General features: G+C 40.6%; 1 protein-coding gene across 2 annotated transcripts in view; it reads left to right on the top strand.

The window, feature by feature from the left end:
• Positions 1 to 17,392, top strand: part of LOC102216872 (leucine-rich repeat transmembrane protein FLRT2-like) — a 54,282-nt gene that overhangs the window by 30,974 nt on the left and 5,916 nt on the right. Inside the window, exon 1 of one of the 2 annotated variants that reach the window (XM_023347668.1) lies at positions 14,663 to 15,287. The exons of the other annotated variant lie outside the window; for it this stretch is intronic. The gene's annotated coding sequence lies outside the window, so the exon portion shown is untranslated. Of the gene's footprint in view, positions 1 to 14,662; positions 15,288 to 17,392 lie in introns of those variants that run through there. 2 annotated transcript variants of the gene reach the window in all.

Here is a 17,392-nt window from a genome sequence, read left to right as displayed (position 1 = left end):
GGTTGAAATTCTGCCGGAGAAATTTAACTCAATAGGAGAAATCCCAGACGGAGCACTGAAGGGAGATGAGAAACGAGCGGAATCCCATAGGAAGGCAACAGCCAGATTAGCAACAATGCTAAAAACCCAGCTAAAGCCACAATGAGATTAAAAACGTACAAGTTTTACCAAAGAGACGCTGTCCATCCTACCTAACGTTGAGCTATTTTGCACAGAAGAACTGACCAAACCTTCATTCCTTATTAGTACAAATCTGGTAGATTCTCCAAAGACTCTGTATGCCAGAACTTTCTGATTTTTATTTGTAGCAATTCAAAACTCATGTACCATTTCAACTCAAATTCAATTGTGTCATAAAATCTTGGTTAAAATTCATAGAGATTTGTTCTTTTAATGTGACAAACTAAGGAACCACTACTTCAGCCATCATAAAGGTATGAGCCACGTGCGATTCATTTACAACGGCACGCTCCAATTAACGTGGGCATGGTGGCAGGCGCCAGAGATGGGCCCACTGCCACCTGAGAGGGAAGGAAGGAGCCATGAAAAGCAATCCGTCTGAACTGATTGCTCGCTTCGAGCCCTTCTTCTTCTTCTTCCTCCTCTTGGCCATCGTACCTCATGGGGACATGAAGGCCGGGCAGAGCGACTCGTTCTCTGGACGTCTCTGCAGCGTCCTGCCAGCGACGTGGGGCGGAAGCTCCCATCCACGTCGAAGGATGCCCTCGGGAAGTTTCAGAAAATTACTCTCAAACCGGTCATCGAGTGGAGGGGAGCTGATGAGGACGGGGAGGCGAAAAACCCACGGCGACCAGATGGAACCGCAGATTGTCTTAAAGGGGAAGAGGGCTCTGCAAAAACAAAAAACCTGATATCAGTGCAGTCTCTTGTTACGCTGTCCGGGCCGTTTAGTTTGAGGGGGAATGATGGCAGGAACCTCACGAGTGCATGAGAGAGAGAGAGAGAAGTCTGTCGGAGGGGAGTTTCGCCTCGACTTGAGAGCAATATTCCCGAAATGAAAGCAAATGAACACTTTCCAGACTTTAATATCACAGCGCATTAAATTACGCTCGAGCGTGCCAAGGCCAATACTGTGATTGTTACCAGAGTAAATAACATGAAAAAGTACGATGATGATGAATTAACAAGAGGAAAGAAACGCATATTAAGACCTGGGATAAGAATATTGGATTTCGGCTGGTGATGGGAGAAGACAAGCGGCGGTATCTGTGTGGCGAGGGATTAAAGGCTGCAGCTTCTGACAGCATAATTATATTTTTAGTTGTGTGGGGGTTTTTTTGTTGTTTTTTTTTATTTCTCTGAGCTGGTTCACCTGCCTGCTGATGTAATCTGGATTTATCCAAATTCCCACCTCGCGCGCTGTGAGAGCATTTCAAATGCTGAAGGGGGAATGACAAAAAAAACAAAAAGAATAGATAATTGGGGGACAAAACGATGCCTGCGTTTGGACGCAACGCGAGCCTGAAAACGTCTCTCTCCGCTTCAGAGGCAATTAAACGTCTCCGGGAGGGATAGAGATTGGCAGAGTGCTTCATCTGAAACTGAAGAAGTGGAAGCGGGAGTGAACAGCCTCATCTCCAGAGTGCCCCGCATCCGGTTTGATAACCGAAAACCTGCCGTCGTAAATTAAAAGGAAAAAAAAAAAAGAAAGTATAAATGAAATAAAAATCCAGGTAAAAAAAAAAAAAGTAAGAAAACCAGCGGGTCCCCTCGATCATCCTCCTGTAATTCACACATAAAAACCCAAACATGACAGTTACACTCCGCTATATGCTTAAGATGGAGTAATTTCTCCTTTAATTAAAACACAGCAATTAATAAGTGTCTCAGGCCACATGAGTGTAAATTGTTGTGAGACATCTTCCACTCGGCACTAATTTAAAAACGGCGCAACAATGCGTCAGCTGTCAGAGCAGGGGGGGGGGAAGGTTCTGGAGGAACTGTGTGTTTTGGTGTTCTGGGGTTTAGTTAATTAGTTGGAGAGGAAAGCCAAAGATAAACACAGATTGTCATTCAAGCGCAGGCGGAGCTTTTAAACAGCTGCAAGGACCCGATCAAATCAAGGTGGTGCTGAGACGGAGCAGAACGCCGCCGCTGTGCTGAGATTTATTTAAACGCACCGGGCTTCACATCTCAGGTCCTTGTTCTACATACAGGCTACTGTTCTAACGTGATTAATGCCTCTAATTATAGAGTTACATGCACTTAACACTATAAAGGTATATTTCAATAGTTTGCCTGCTTTATAAAAAGAATACTGCTACAGTGATTCAACTCAAACAAATGACATCTATGCAGATAATTTCAGACACAGTCTGTGTTTTGTTTTGTTCTTTTATTATAGATTATATATAATAAAAAAAAACCAAAGGTGAGTGTCTCGATCTTTTTTTTTTTAAATCACCAAAGAAGACGTCACTAAATGTAATTTCTAATGGCTACATGTTAATGGAAAGCTTAGTGGAAGGAAAAGGTTTGGTAGACGAATACACGGCACTGTGTGTTCGTGATTTGCTAAATTGGGTCTCAAACAATTTAAATATACCACTGTCAAACATAAAAGGAAGCCGCAAAATGTCACTTCTAATGAAGCAGACTACATAATATTTGGAAGTTTAGTGGACGGAAAAAGTTTTTTACCAAAATGTTCAAAAAGGACACTTTTTTTTTTTTTAATTGGGTCTCAAATAATTTAAATGTACCACTGACAAAAAGAAGCTACAAAATGTAATATCTAATGAAGCTAGCTGCATATTAATGGAAAGTTTAGTGGAAGGAGAAAATGTTTGGTAGAAAAAAGCTCCAGAAGAACAAATATGAGGTGAAGTAATTTGCTAAATTATCACTGTATAGACATTCTTGTGGTTGAAAACCTTTTGCTAAATTATACTTATATGCAGGTACTTAAAAAAAAAAAGTTAAAATAAAAATTTATTTGTGGAATAACACTACCTGATGGAACCATTCAATATGAGTTTTGCTTTAAAATAAACTTTTCTGTTATGCTCTAATGTATTTGTATGTACTTGTAAATTTGAATAAATGTAATAAAATACAATCCACAAAAGCTTGTCAACAATCCCCATATTTGAAGAAAATAATTGGATTGCATTAGACTGACTGCTGACGAAGACAAATGAACCATTAATTTATTTTTGAGATTTTTGGATATTATATACTATCATAAAGTCATGTTTCTTCATTAACCCACTATACATCAGCTTTGGTCTGCATAATCTGATATTTTGTTTGTTTTTTGTAAATGCTTTATGTCCATTACTAATGTGCAAGCTACATTTGCAATAATCTACTGATTACTTTTCCAAATGTAACAAAAAAAAAAAGTCCCTATTTTTATGCTCCTCTGTAATAGAATTACTGAACTCACATGAGCAGCATAAAAGACAATTGGTTGGAAACAAAGAGGCATATGGCTTTTACAGTGCGTGAATTCTTAAAATGTCTACTTTTTCTTTTTTTTTCACTGTCCTCTATGGACAACAGCATGAGGTCAAGCAGAGGGCAAACAGGGGAGATTATTTCTCTGGACAGAATGTTGCCGGTTCCAAATGAATCTGGGTCTGCTCTGGTGAAACTACGGCAACAACTGAGCTAAAGATAGCCAGCAGAGAAGCAGGTGACGGGTCACCGTGCTTCCATAACTTCTTATTTCCCTCTTCCTTCATAATTGAATCAATAATCTGCGTCAGACCACTCTGCTTCCAATTCCATCTCAATGATTTGCAACCGCAATTCTAAAGTATATCTCGAAATTCACGGAAAACATAGAACTGATGTCCCTGCAGTTGTCCTTTCTCATAAAAAAAAACTGAAGTAAAAATAAAAATCTAGAAAAATTGGTTTGCATTTGTATGGAGGCCTCTTTACTCTGTTACTCATAAATAAAATCCAGTGCAACCAAGTTCCCCTGAGGTCGCCTAATTACTAAAGTGTAATCTCAGCAAATGATCTAGTCTCCGTATCGATCCAGGTGTTCTCTAAAGGTTTGTTGGTGAACTATAGTGAACAAACAGCATCTTGAAGATCAAGGTGCCCAGCAGACAGGTCAGGTTGCAGATGTTTAAGCTAGTTAGGTTATGAAATAGGATCCCAACTTTCGGACATATCAAGGAGGGCTGGAAAAAATCCAGAGTTTTGGAACCGTTCAAGAGGCAAAAGCACCCAAAAAGGTTAGAAGTATCGGTTGTCAGGCTATGGACAGAAAATATGTGGAAGAACGTCCTTAGGTCAGATAAGCGAGATTTGAATCGAGCAGAATTGCATAGGAAGCCAATGGCGACGCTCAATAGGACCCACAACCAATGTTGTTTTGGCTCTACGGCAGATGGTTTTCCAGTTGTAAAACGTATCTTTTTCCTCCCACCTCACTCACATCCACTGCTTTGGGTGGGTCTATCACAAAATCCCAATAAATTACACCAAAGTTTATGAAAAGAATTAAGGGAATACTCCATCAATGAGTTCTTTAATTTCATATTATGTAGCATTTTAGTTTTCATTGTCAAAGCTCAAAGCTATGAGCAAACTTTAATTGAGGTGAGAAGTTCATTGAGTATTTCTTTCTTCTCTTGTCCACTGTATGTTGAGTCAGTGCTGACCTGCGTTTGAGATGATGTGGTAAATGTAGTGATTAATACCCCCCACCCCCCGAGTTCTTTCCTTGCTTATCTGCCTTCAGTGTCTAAACATGTCTGCGCTCCTGTGTGTCACTGAATGACTTATCTGACACATTCTTGTCCTCACCGTTGGATCCCCGTGATCAACCCTGACTACATGTCTGTGACCCCCCCAGCTTCTGTCCCTTCTGCCTTGACTCATGGCGGCTACAGAGTTTCGCACAGTTTAGCCCGGCAGGCCACGGCGGGCCGCGTCCTCCTCGCACCCACACAGAAGACTTCCTCTCTGCTCGAGTCAGAAACGGGGGAAATTTGGCCCAGATGTGACTTCAAACAAAAGAAAAGCTGCGGGGATTGGAGGTGGGATCAGGCCCATCTTTCGCCTGACCCCGGGACCCGCTCCTTCCTGGCATCTGTCTATTTTTCTTCTCCACTGCATCTCTTCTGTGCTGAGCTCTTCAAAGTTGTTTTTTTTTTTTGTTTTTTTTCCATTGCTCCTTTTATGGCTCGTAGAAGGACAAGGCTGTTTTTAACAAGTGCTGATCCGTCTGACCGGCCTTGTTGCCGAACATCATGCGCAGAAAGATTAAGAGACGACATGATACAAGATCAGTGTCTCAAAGAACTTTGTTCTCCTTTGAACTATCAATCACGGCGTGCATTGTTCTCTGGCTTTCCTCCCCCCTCTGCTTCCTCAACTCATACACTATGACAGTACAATGGACTTTGAGTAAGTAAGTGTTATAATTCACTCTAATGAAGGTCATTGTTATTGTTTGAGCTGCTGAGCTCAGCATGAGCTTTAGCACAGATACGCCAACATGGTCATTTTTTCTAGCAATCTTGAAAGCTTGGAATGCGGCTCTGTGAAGCTATTAAGACTCAAAATGCTAACACCTGCATCAGAGTTCCTGCACATTTTTCCAAAGTTTCCACACTGATCCATACACAAATGGCTTGTTATGCTGCTTTTCTCTAGACTCAGGGATATTTTAGTCCAGAACATTTAAGTAGATTGGATTTTTGTTGTTGTTTTGCGCAGGACGATGGATTCACACAGGGGTTATTGACAGCTGCTAGCAAGAAGCTAAAATCTGCTAATACTTTAGACGCCATGGAAAAATGCTTACCACTACAAATGGATTAATACACACCATGGAAACTGTCTTAATATGTGCAGCGTTCCTAAGTCCTACTGGGCATGTCACGATAAATGTTGCTGGACGATAAATTGTTGCAGAAACTGTTATGATAAACAACAATATTGTTGTTTTGAGACCATTTTCAAGTAGATACATTGATAATTGCAAAAATAATGCACGTTTGCTCTCTCAAAGGTCAATAAAGTTTAATTTTGTAAAGAACAAGTCACACAGGAACTAGAAGATGCTTAAATGACCAAAGACAAAATAAAGCCACCAAATAAAAAATAAACCAAAAACAATAAATAAGATGGAAATAAAAACTAAATTCAACCAGTACCATAAATAAAACAGATTATGAAGTCCAAACAAAATTGGCCTCTAAAAAATGTTAAACCCATTTAAATTGACCTAATTTTAATTTGTCTTAAGATTAATTAGTGAATTGGTTATTGCGACACACTGCAAAAACATAAAATCTTACCAAGTATTTTTGGTCTAGTTTCTAATGTAAATATTATAGTAAACTTGAAATAAGACAAAAAACTAACAAGTTAATTACAAGTTATTAAATTGTTGATAAAAACAGTAATCCTGTTGGCAGATTATTTCTCTTATGACATGGGAAAATGTCTTATTAGTGAAATAATCTGCCTATGGAACAATAACTTTTTCATCAATATTAAGTTATTTATTGACTTTTTGCAATGCAGGTTTAAAAATGAAATTAACAAAGGGCTTTAAATGGAGAAAACAGTCAGGAGAAAAGCTGAAAACCTTAAATGGAACAGCTTGCTTTGTGTTACTTTGACTACAAACACATCAGTGTAACATTACAGTTAAAAATATATTACATGGCAGCTATCTGATATACCAAACAGTAGGAGGACAAGGATGACATGGCAGTTCTGTCAGAGTGATTTTTTTTCCTTCTTTTTTTTTTACCTCCAAGGTTGCCCTCCGTCTGTGACGGCCCCTCCCACCTCCTGCCATTCCTCTTCCCATCCCTCTCTCAGCAGAACTACAGGGGCTCGCTTGTTGTCAAGTCGGTGTTTTTACAGCCTGGCATCAGCACAGGGCAGCAGTCAGCGAGGATCGCGCGCTCCCTCCTCGATAAATTCACATCCCAGACCTTGCTTACTGCAAGCACCGTCGCATATGAAATGGCCCTGATTGAGTGCTGCTAGGCCTTCTGACAGCTTCCCCATCTATTTTAGACTTTTTTTAAATTCAAAAATAATAAATCTTCTGCTGATAAATCTTCTCGCCACGCGTCATATCGCACATGACATTTTGCTGTACAGTGTCTTTCAAGATTATCTATGTCCTCCGAATACTTTTACATTTTTTTTCTCTTATTACAAACCACAAACTTTAATAAATTGCATTGCCACTTTGATACTGTTTTAATTATGTATTTTACAAAGAGAAATAATCTGTAATTGGAGCATGTATCTGTAATCATCCTTTATTTCAAAATTAGAACTCCATTTTTTCCTCTTTCTGCAGGTCTTGACTTATGTTCTCTCTGTTTCTTTCTCTCTTTTTTCCCTTTAAACCCTTTCCTCCCTCTTTTCCATGTGTCCATTAAATTTGAAATAAATCCAAAGCAATTTCTAATAAAGCATATACATAAAAAAAACAACAACTAGGTTTTGAATCAAAAGTTTTTCGACCAGCCTTGCACATCTTGCAACTGAATGAATTCATTTTCTCCCAGCCTCAGTCAGACTGGGTGGAGAACATTTGTGGCTATCAATATCTCAAGTCTTGCCATTGATTCTCACATGGGTTTAGGTCTAGACTTTGACTGGGCCGTTCTAACATAAAAGTAACCAACATGTCTTTTGCAGCTTCTAACATATTTTTTTTTCTCCCCCACAATTGTCCTTTATTGATTCAAATGTCCTGGTCTCAACATATTGACAATATAATCACCACAATGGACAAACACTACAAAAACACAAACTCTTATCAAGTCTATTTCTAGTGAAAATATCTTGGTACACTTGAAATAAGCCAAAATTGCATTACAAGCAACTTTTGATTACGATATCTGGGCTTGTTTTAAGTAAAGTCTTTAGTATTGATGAAGAAGCACTAATTCCACTAGTAAATCATTGCACTTGTAACATGGGAAATATGTCATAAGTGAAATAATCTCCTTGTGGTACTAGCAAAAATGCATCTAAATCCAGCATTGATTGTTGTGAAAGAGCAAATGAGGCCCTACTTAGTGTTGCACTTTAACAAATCCCAGTTAAAATATGTTGAATGTTGTCATTGTTGTTAGAAAATGTAAGTATAGTTTTTCATCTGTAGCCCTGATACATTTGAACAATTAAAGAAGGTGTGGCTGGAATATAATTTAACCTTTCATCTCAGAAGATGAGTTTTCTCATCTAAATGACATCATATCCTGTTTAGTTGCTGTATTCCCTCCAGTTAAGAGACTTTGTGACCTTTAGAAACTGGCCCAGTGGTCAACCAGTTGCTATTACACTATATGAAAGGAGAGCAAACAACAAAATCTCCTTAAACAGCAAAAAAAAGATATTATCAATGTAAGCAAATTCAACAAAAGTAAGATGGAAAGCTGTGCTCTTCACATTTATGAGGAGTTGAACTCGGTCTCAGAGCAGATAATGAACTTCTGACAAACACATAAACATATGGTAACAGCGTTAATCTTTCATGTGCCACATTCTTGAGAAAACGTAATCAATAGTGTTAATTTCTGCCTCAAATGACATCCTGATGTTTAAAATGAACAGACACAAATACTCTATTTGAAGGAAAACTGAGCTGTAGCTTTATTTGTAACATTCTCTGTACAGCTGGGTAAAACGCCGCCGTGCTCCATGAGCAAAACATACGGCGTGTTGTTGACTGACTCGTCTGGTCGGCTCTCCTCGGAGCCCCGCCGCGGCGTGAGCCGTATGTAGATTGATAATCGACAGGGGCAGACGTAATTACACCGCCTCGGAAATTAATGAATGCATTGATCGCCCACTCTAAACACAATCAGCATATTTTTCCTCAAAGCCTGGCGAATCTCGAGCGACGCAGCCCGATTACATCACCGCTCGCCGTGATACTGTGGTTTCCCACACTCGGGCTCCTGAGAAGGGTCTCGCCAAGACTTGCCGAGGGGAAGGGGGTTTTTAAACACTCACGCTGTTGGCACCTTTGAAGTGCCTCTCGGTGTCCAGATGTAAATTCATGCAGGAGGGCGGCGGGGAGGAATGTGATAAGCTAATGATGTCCTCAGGGACCGGAGTGGATACAACCAGGAGGAGAAACATATCTGCATATCTAAGTGGATCGTTTTTTTCTTTCTTTCTTTTTTAAAGCCCATCTACTCTCCGTTAGAGTCTGGGGCCTGAGCAGGAGCAGATGGACGGAGCAGGCTTTGAAGTTCTCTGGGGTCATGGCTATCTGTAGTTTTATCACGCCACACATGCGTGCCGAGTAAATATGCCACACCAAAACACAGGGCAAGGCAGGGGGAATTTCCACTCTGAGATTTGAGAGAGGGCGCGCATGGATGTTTTACCATTTTACTCTGCCTTTATGGAATGTGGATAGAAAAAAATGCCCTGCAAAGGGATTGAATATACCTACATTTTGTCCCGTTAAAAAAAACACAAATTCCAATGTACTTTATATTTTTATGGAGTAGAGTAAATGTAGGATAAGGAAAATGAAAAGAAAATGTTTTTTTTACAGTTTTGCTATTTAAAAATGCACCTGCCTATTTATCTGCTATTTCTCTATTGAATAAAATCCACAGATCATCAAATTACTCACTAAATTCCACCTGTGGAGGAGTCGGCTCAGGTGGAAGAATGTGTTGACATGACAACCACTCATTGTGTGAAACATAACTCTTTGGAAAACATGTAAAAAAGCAAACATGCAATACACTATTATACACATATTTTGGTACTTATCCGATACCATGCTAATACAGGAAAAAATATCGCCGATACTGATGCCGATACTTTTTGAGTTCGATATGTCATTAAACGTCTGACCTCTAGGTGTTTGTGTTTTTTTTCCTGTGAATAATTTTGTTCAAATGTAGCACTAAATGCAAAGTTTATAGGGATCTATAAAATATTCTAATAACATAACATGAATTATGTGAGTTTTTCCTAAGTAAAATGCAAAATATTATTATATGAAAGCAAATCAAAACAACATTTTTGAAGTAGAGTTGAGAAACGTTAAAAATAAAAACAATTAAAAGAGGGAATTTGAAACTAAAGAATCGACCTTACCGCGCTAGCATGGATCCAATATTTATACCCATTTGATGTCTATAAAGATATGTTGGCTCGTTCCGCCTCTACTATACATCCTGCACACACCACCTTCATGCTCAAGCATGGTGATAGCAGCGTCATGCTGTGGGGTTATTTTTGTCAATAGAAAAGCTGCTCAAGAATAATTAATGGATCAGGCTCTAGAAGGAGGGCTGCACAGTGGCGCAGTTGGTAGAGCTGTTGCCTTGCAGCAAGAAGGTCCTGGGTTCGATTCCCGGTTTGCATGTTCTCCCTGTGCGTGGGTTCTCTCTGGCTTCTTCCCACACATGCCACAGTTTTCACAGTATGCATGCATAAAATACCAAAAAGTTAGAAGTTCGTAAAAATTTGAAAGTGTAATATCACAAAATATTAAGAACTTAATTGGGTGTGAATACTTTGACAATACAGTGCACAGCATGCAGTCATCAAACCTTAAAAACATGCACCAAACAGACTCACTTCATCCGAATAATACATTTGTTTTAAAATAAAAACAAACAAAAAAACTAAAGCGCTAATACTGTTCCATCCTTTTCACACGTAAATGCCGGCTCGGCTATTTTGCTTGGCAACAATAAACACAATTAAATTAACGGGCCGTATAATGGCACCGGTGTGTTTGTCCTCTCAGGGCCCCTCAGGTAGCTGTAATTTTTATTCTCATTTGCCTGCTTGAAAGAGACATTCCATAATGCAGCAGCGAACGAAGTGCACCGCCGCGAAGCACGTCCGTCAAAGGGAAAATAAAAATAGGCCGTTTCCTCTAAATTCACTCAATCAATAATGCATGCCGTGCAGAGAAGCTTGATTTATGAAGGAATTAAACGTTGTGGACTGGGGCTTCGCAACAGCCGTCCGTCCTGGGGACAAGGCAGACGAGATTGGACATGAAAGGAGGGGACGTTTGGAACAACCGAATTGTCTCGTGACGGAGTTGACGAGTCGGGGCGTCGCGGCGCGTGCGCGAAATGACTGACGGCGGTTTAAACGGGAGCCTTGTTACTTGCCGGCAGTCTGGCGTGTGATTTGTATATGTTGGAACGGGTCAGTAGAAGTCAAACATTAATACCGCTCGGGAACCGGAGGCAGAGATGAAAGGGAAAATGTGCACCTGCTGACCCGTGTGGATCCTGTGACTCCCGTGTGCCTTTCTGACCTCGACTGCAAGACGGGGGGGAAACAAAGAACATGACAGGTTTAATTTTTTTTTTTTTTAAGGAGAACCGGGGCCTTTGAATCTGAAAGTCTTATGGCTTTCACTTGTATTTCATTTCTTTTCTGCCTCGGTGGATATAAATTAAACAGAAACTGCAATAAAATGAAATGGCTTAAACTGATGTTCCTCTGAAATTTGATGCCTGAAATTGCATAATGGCCATAAACTACCCTGCTGCACGACTGAATCGTTTCTTCGTAGCCTAAAACAGATAAAGTATATATTCTGTCATCGTTCAGCTTTCAGGATTACATTCAACTCAGATCAAGAGTCGGTATATTGTACTTTTAGAGGTGAGTTGGTTAATAAATGCTGAAAAGTGTGTAAACCTAGCTGAGATGGGAATACTTTTTTGGCTTCTGTTGCCAAAATTGGTCCCTTTCCACAATCTTAGAAGCGGCGTTGAGATTAAAATGTCTGTCGAGCATCTGGTGAAAAGACAACTTCCGTCAAACCCTGTTTTAAAAAAAGGGAAATACGCCTCACTGCCCAGGGTAACGTTCTGCCAGGGGGCGGCAAAAGCATTTAAAATACTTTTAAGTGTTCTGCCACTTTTATATTGTTCTCCTCTCTGTGTTGACAGAGTGTTAAATGCTCAACTAGCAGCTAAAGCCATGACTTTACAGATTCACTCTCTTCATGATTACTTTGTGCTACTCTTATCACTCGTTCAAAAATCTAAATTACTTAAGGAACAACTGTTTATAAACTATACTTAATCTGACTACTATTTTTTCATTTTAAAAAGAGAAATGTTTTTCATTACAAGATGGCGGTGGAAATGCCCATATCAGAAGAACAGCATTAAGATGCACAATCACTGAAAAATCTAACATTTATAAAGTTATTCTCTACAATAACAGATGAATGGGCAACACTACAGAGTCAAATCCGTTCATTCACTGCACGGTGTGATGAAAAATTGAATATTTTGATCATAGTCATGCTAGCGCCATTAAGTTTTTAAGCTATGTTAACTACTAGCAAATATTTGGCACTCTGATCCATAAATTATAAGATTATGGCTGAAGTAGTAAATCCCCTGGGTGTACCAAACAGGGCCAGGGTGTAACTTATAGTTTAATGTTTTCCCATTGGCTTCCTAAAACATTAGCATCTGTTGCCGCAGCCCTGTATGTTTTTAGAAGCTAAAAACGTAAATTTTATAGTTTATAGGTCAATTTTGGTTGCTTTTCCACTGCATTCTCTGTGTGAGTAGAACCAGAGGGTGGAAAGGTGAGACGGAGGAGTAGAGGAGATAAGGAGCGCAACAGACACGCGGGGACATCTTAGGGTTTGGACAGGCGAAGAAGAGGTTATCGGATAGATAAAGCGTGGAGTCATCAGCTTGTCACAGTTGAAAGTGACCCTGGTTGCATAAGAGGGCATGGAGGGTTCCAACAAACAATTCACCGGACGACTGTCATCAGTGTTGAGGCTGTAATTACTTCCTGGTGTTTGACTTGCGCTGGGAACAATTGAAGTAATGACCGAGACGAATGCGGACTCAATCAGTGGTTATTTCTGTTTCGTTTCTAAATGCACAATCCAGCACATCATGTACTCATTTCAACATTAAAGATGTTCAAACATGTTTGATTAGGGTCAAATGTTACGACCTTAACTCCACCTCTGGGTTTATCTTAGTTGGAAAAAAGTGTAAAACTTTTATGCTTTATTTCCCCACTTGTTTTTTTTAAACATTATTTTGAGTGCATGAGAGAAAAAAAAAGAGAGAGAAGTAGGATTTTGTATGTATTTCATGCTAGCGCTTGTGGCTAAGTGTGCCTTGCTTTAAGGAATATAGTTGTGCATGTTTCAGTGGATTACATTTGTCGTATGACGTCTGAAATACGACGTCATAGTTTACGACTTCCAGCTGAAAATCAGCTGGAAGTCGTAAACTATGACTGTAAATCCAACATGGCTGCCACAGTCAAGGAACATTGAAAGTTGGAGTTATTTGCACACACGCTATTAGACAATATCCATTTCCCATAAAATTCAGAGAAATACTTTGACGTCGGTTTGTAACGCTAATTCTACTGGAGCTAGCACCTAATAGATGTAATAGATTTTTAATTGTAACAGTTGGGAGTCGTATCACTCCGAGCTTTTTTCTTAATCCAAGCCTATAAACCACAGCAGTGACTTAAGTCCCATTTACAAGTTATAATTATGAATTGGTGCTACTTTAAAACACTCTGTGTTCATTTTTGCTTCAAAAAATGATCCGATGCTAGAAAAGACGATTGTTGTGGCCCATCACCGAGGCTCCAGCAGCACAAGTGTACCCAATGCTAATGTTAGCATCCACATTTCTAAAGAAGTGTCAAAGAAGCTACATGGCTGATGAGGGAAACACTTGAAAGCTAAATAGATATAATAGCACTTTGCACCAATCAAATGGCTGAATAACCTTAACAGATTTTAAAAAATTAATATCTTTGTCGTTGAGCTCATCTCTCTATTCATTCAATAATTTGGCAACAAAAAAAGGGTTTTTGAATTGAAAATGTTAATGTTGTTGTTAAATGGTTTGATTAAAATGTGATTAAGCATGATAAATTACGGCTCAATTAAAGATTTTAATCGATTCTCATCACTAATAAAACTAAAACAAATTAAACTTCATGTGATATGTTTTCTTTGTGGTCCTATAAAATACTTTGTGACAAAACAAATGAGGGAGAGATGACGGGGCTACTGCCCCTTTAAGCCCTTTCTAAACTCAGGCAGAGAGGATGTGTTCAGTTTTGTTTAGGGGGGACACAGAGGAAGAGTCTGCCCAGGCCCCGATTCATGCTATTTTCGCCACTGGATGTAGGGTAAGGGTTAAACTTTAATGCTAAAAATCTTTGTTAAATTAGTTCTGCTGTGAGGGCTGATCCAGATACCCGTGGAAAACTCTGAAAAAACTCAAAGGGGTTCAGCTTTTCACTCTTTAACTCGATCACATCACGAATTAAAACCAAACTTTCAAGCGAGTTTGAGCTAATAAAATACCAACACATAGTGAACAGTGCAGCTGAAGGTTTTAGCCACCAAAATCCACTAATCCAAAGAAATAAAGGAATCTTCTGTGGTTATTGGGGTTGTTTTGTTGGGGGTTTTTCACCGTGGATGTGACTCCAAGTCGAATGCCTGGATTTTGTGCATGAAGCGCAAATGAAAGCCGTGTTATCGCTGCGGGGCGAGGGGGGAGGCTGGGCGAATAACGCGCAAGGATCAAGTCTGTTGAGAGGCAAACTATTTTGTGCAGTTTGAGAGGCGGCGGGGAGGATCTGTGGCTTGGAGCCATCACGGAGCTGCTGGAAGGAGAGGCATTCTTCACCGTGAGGAGGGGGCGGAGGGACGGAGGAGAGGAGAGGAGAGGGAGGGAGAGGTGAGCGGAGCAGGCACGTCGCACTATCAACTGAATCCATCTTGGAAAACAGCTCGCAGGGAGTCCGAGCTCCGAGTTGCGCAGGCAGAAGAAGACTTGAGCCTCCCGACTTTTTCTTTTTTTTTTCTTTTTCTTTCTTTTTTTTTTAAAGAAAAACACACACGGACGGACGCAGCTGGCCGCCATGGCCCGCCGGAGCGGATCGGGAGAGTGCGTCCTCGCCGCGCGGAGACGGTGTGTGAGCGGGGAGCCGCGTTCCTCGGTCCCGGTGCGCCGCGGACTGTGCTGAGTGGAAGCGGCGGAGCTCTCGCTCTCACTCACGCAAACACACACGCACGCACACCCCGGTGAAAAAGTGCGGACGCACGGACGGAGAGAGCGCGCAGGAGACGGAGGACGGGGACCCATGCGGGATAAAAATGTTTCGCTGTTCCGAGGAGTCGTCGGGTCCACGCCGCTGATGGGAGCCTTTTACGCACGGACACGCAGCGGGACCGCATGAAGGACGGAGGATCGGAGAGAGGGCAAAAGTTACATGCGGTTGCGGGGTTCGAGATGGACGCGGGGTCGCAAAAGGTACGGAGAATGTCTCATGTTAAAGCGGGAGGGAAACGGAAAGAAATCCATGTGTGGCTCTGGCCTAAATGACATTAGGATCGAAGACTTTTTCTATAATGTATGTGCAAACACACAGAACAACTCAGCCTCTTTACAGTCATCGCATTATACACTTTTTAAAAAAATTAATTCCACATTTTTAGTTCATGTTAGTTGGATGCCGTGGATTACTGCGCTTTACGTTTTATTTTTCCTCCTGTTTTGTGATTTGGAGGAGCTTTTCGATGCTCTGCACGCTCTCCTGCCCCCGTCCTTTAGAAATAATTCATTCAGATGAACAGGGCAGCCCTTTGAAGTCTACCTGATCGCCTTCTTTTTAAACGGTCCTATCCATTTAAAATGAAAAAAAAAAAAAACTTTTTTTTTTCTTTCTTTCTTAAATTGCGTTTCAGGCGCTAAACCCACTCTCCTAATCGGATTGTCCTGGTCGCGTATCACCGCGTTCATCTGGTGGTGAGAAACTGTGCTCCCTCGACTGGAAATGAAATTAAAGAAAAGAAGAAAGAGAGAGAGAGAGAGGGGGGGGGGAGATTAAAAAAGAAAAGAAAGAGCACCCCCTGACGTGCTGGTTCCTGTCTGCATTTGATATGAGGGAATTTTGGTGTTTTCCTGTAAACTTGTGCTGCTTTTTGAAGGTTATAATTTGGATTCTTGGTGGCGCTTGATTCACGCTGCCATAATAATCTTGATGCTGCTGCCTTCTGCTGTTGATTCAGCCGCATTTTATCTCCTCATGCAGTTGCTTATCCTTATCCACCCCCATCGCCACCACCACCCCTGAAGCTTATTTGATTAAATTTAGCTCTTTTCAATTTAGAAAAGTAGATCACAGATGTGTGTCAAAGGATTGCTCCTCTGTCTCTGGCTCCCATCTCCACAACAAGCAAAGGCAGGGTACATTTTTTTAAAAGCGCAGCTATATGTGTTGTATATTTGGGTTGAGTTGGGTTGAAAACCAGCTTAGATGATGATGGGTTCAGGAGAACAAGACAGGATGGTTTGGAGAACCGAGAATCCAGTTTTTGTCCCTGAAGGGTCCACTGACTGACCATTAGGGTCCTAGGAATCGCAGAAAGTAATATTATTTTGTTTTCTCAAAAAGAATAAACGTAGCATCACTTTCGAGAAAAGCTGTGAAGCTAATGCTAACGTCAGTGTTTTTAGCTAGCAATTAGCTAAAAACACTGACGGTATTCTCGCGGCGCTTCCATATAATTTGTTTGTCAGTGTCTCTGTTTTCAACTGAGCGTCCAAACTACGTCCACTTAAGTGACAGAAGTGTTGCATGTGTTTTTTTTTCAATGAGTTATTTGTAAGTTCACTCTTTGAAGCACTCACCTTAGTAAATGGAGCTTATAAGAATAGTCTATTCTTATAGGCCCCGTATTGGTGGCATATATACTGTAAAACAGCATATACATACAAATATATATATAAAGTGTGAGATATTCTTCATAACTAAGTAGCTATGTATTCTTTTGCTTTCATGTTTAACTAAGGGTAACATGGTGATTTCTTCACTTTCTAATCTATTCGTAGCTACATAAAAGAACCTGCAGCATATTTTTCCACTTCTATGTTTTATAATTGTTAGTGTAAAACACAAAACCGGGATCAGTCAGTAAGACACGATCAGTGCATCCATTGATCCATCGATCTGTTTTTTTTTTGTTTGTTTTTTTAAACAGATTTCACCCGTTACGGCTGCCAGATGTAATTCACCCAAAATGTCATTAGCAAAAGCGTCCTACTCTCCTTAAAAGAGGCACAAACTCTGCCTGTTTTCCCCAGTCCGTCTCTTTCTGGCTGCTCCAAACCGAGCAGGAACCCTTCGTCTACACTCATGGCCGCTGCAGTGCTTAACATTCAACTCCTCGCTCCCAACGCCGTGGCCGACTCGGGGGAGGGCTTCGGTCAAAGCTGAAAGCTGCAGATGACGACCACTATCTTTAAATCCCACAAAGATGGAAGAAGCGGTGTTTGATGACTTGTAAAAGTTGGAATAATGGATCCGGAGGGGTGGTAGTGTAGGGGAGCGGTGCTCAATATCTCTCCAGTGCTAA

This window comes from Xiphophorus maculatus, chromosome 15, assembly GCF_002775205.1.
Source record: "Xiphophorus maculatus strain JP 163 A chromosome 15, X_maculatus-5.0-male, whole genome shotgun sequence".
Lineage (NCBI taxonomy): Eukaryota > Metazoa > Chordata > Actinopteri > Cyprinodontiformes > Poeciliidae > Xiphophorus > Xiphophorus maculatus.
The sequence above is the reverse complement of the archived record's forward strand: the minus strand, read 5'-3'. Positions and strand labels throughout refer to the sequence as shown.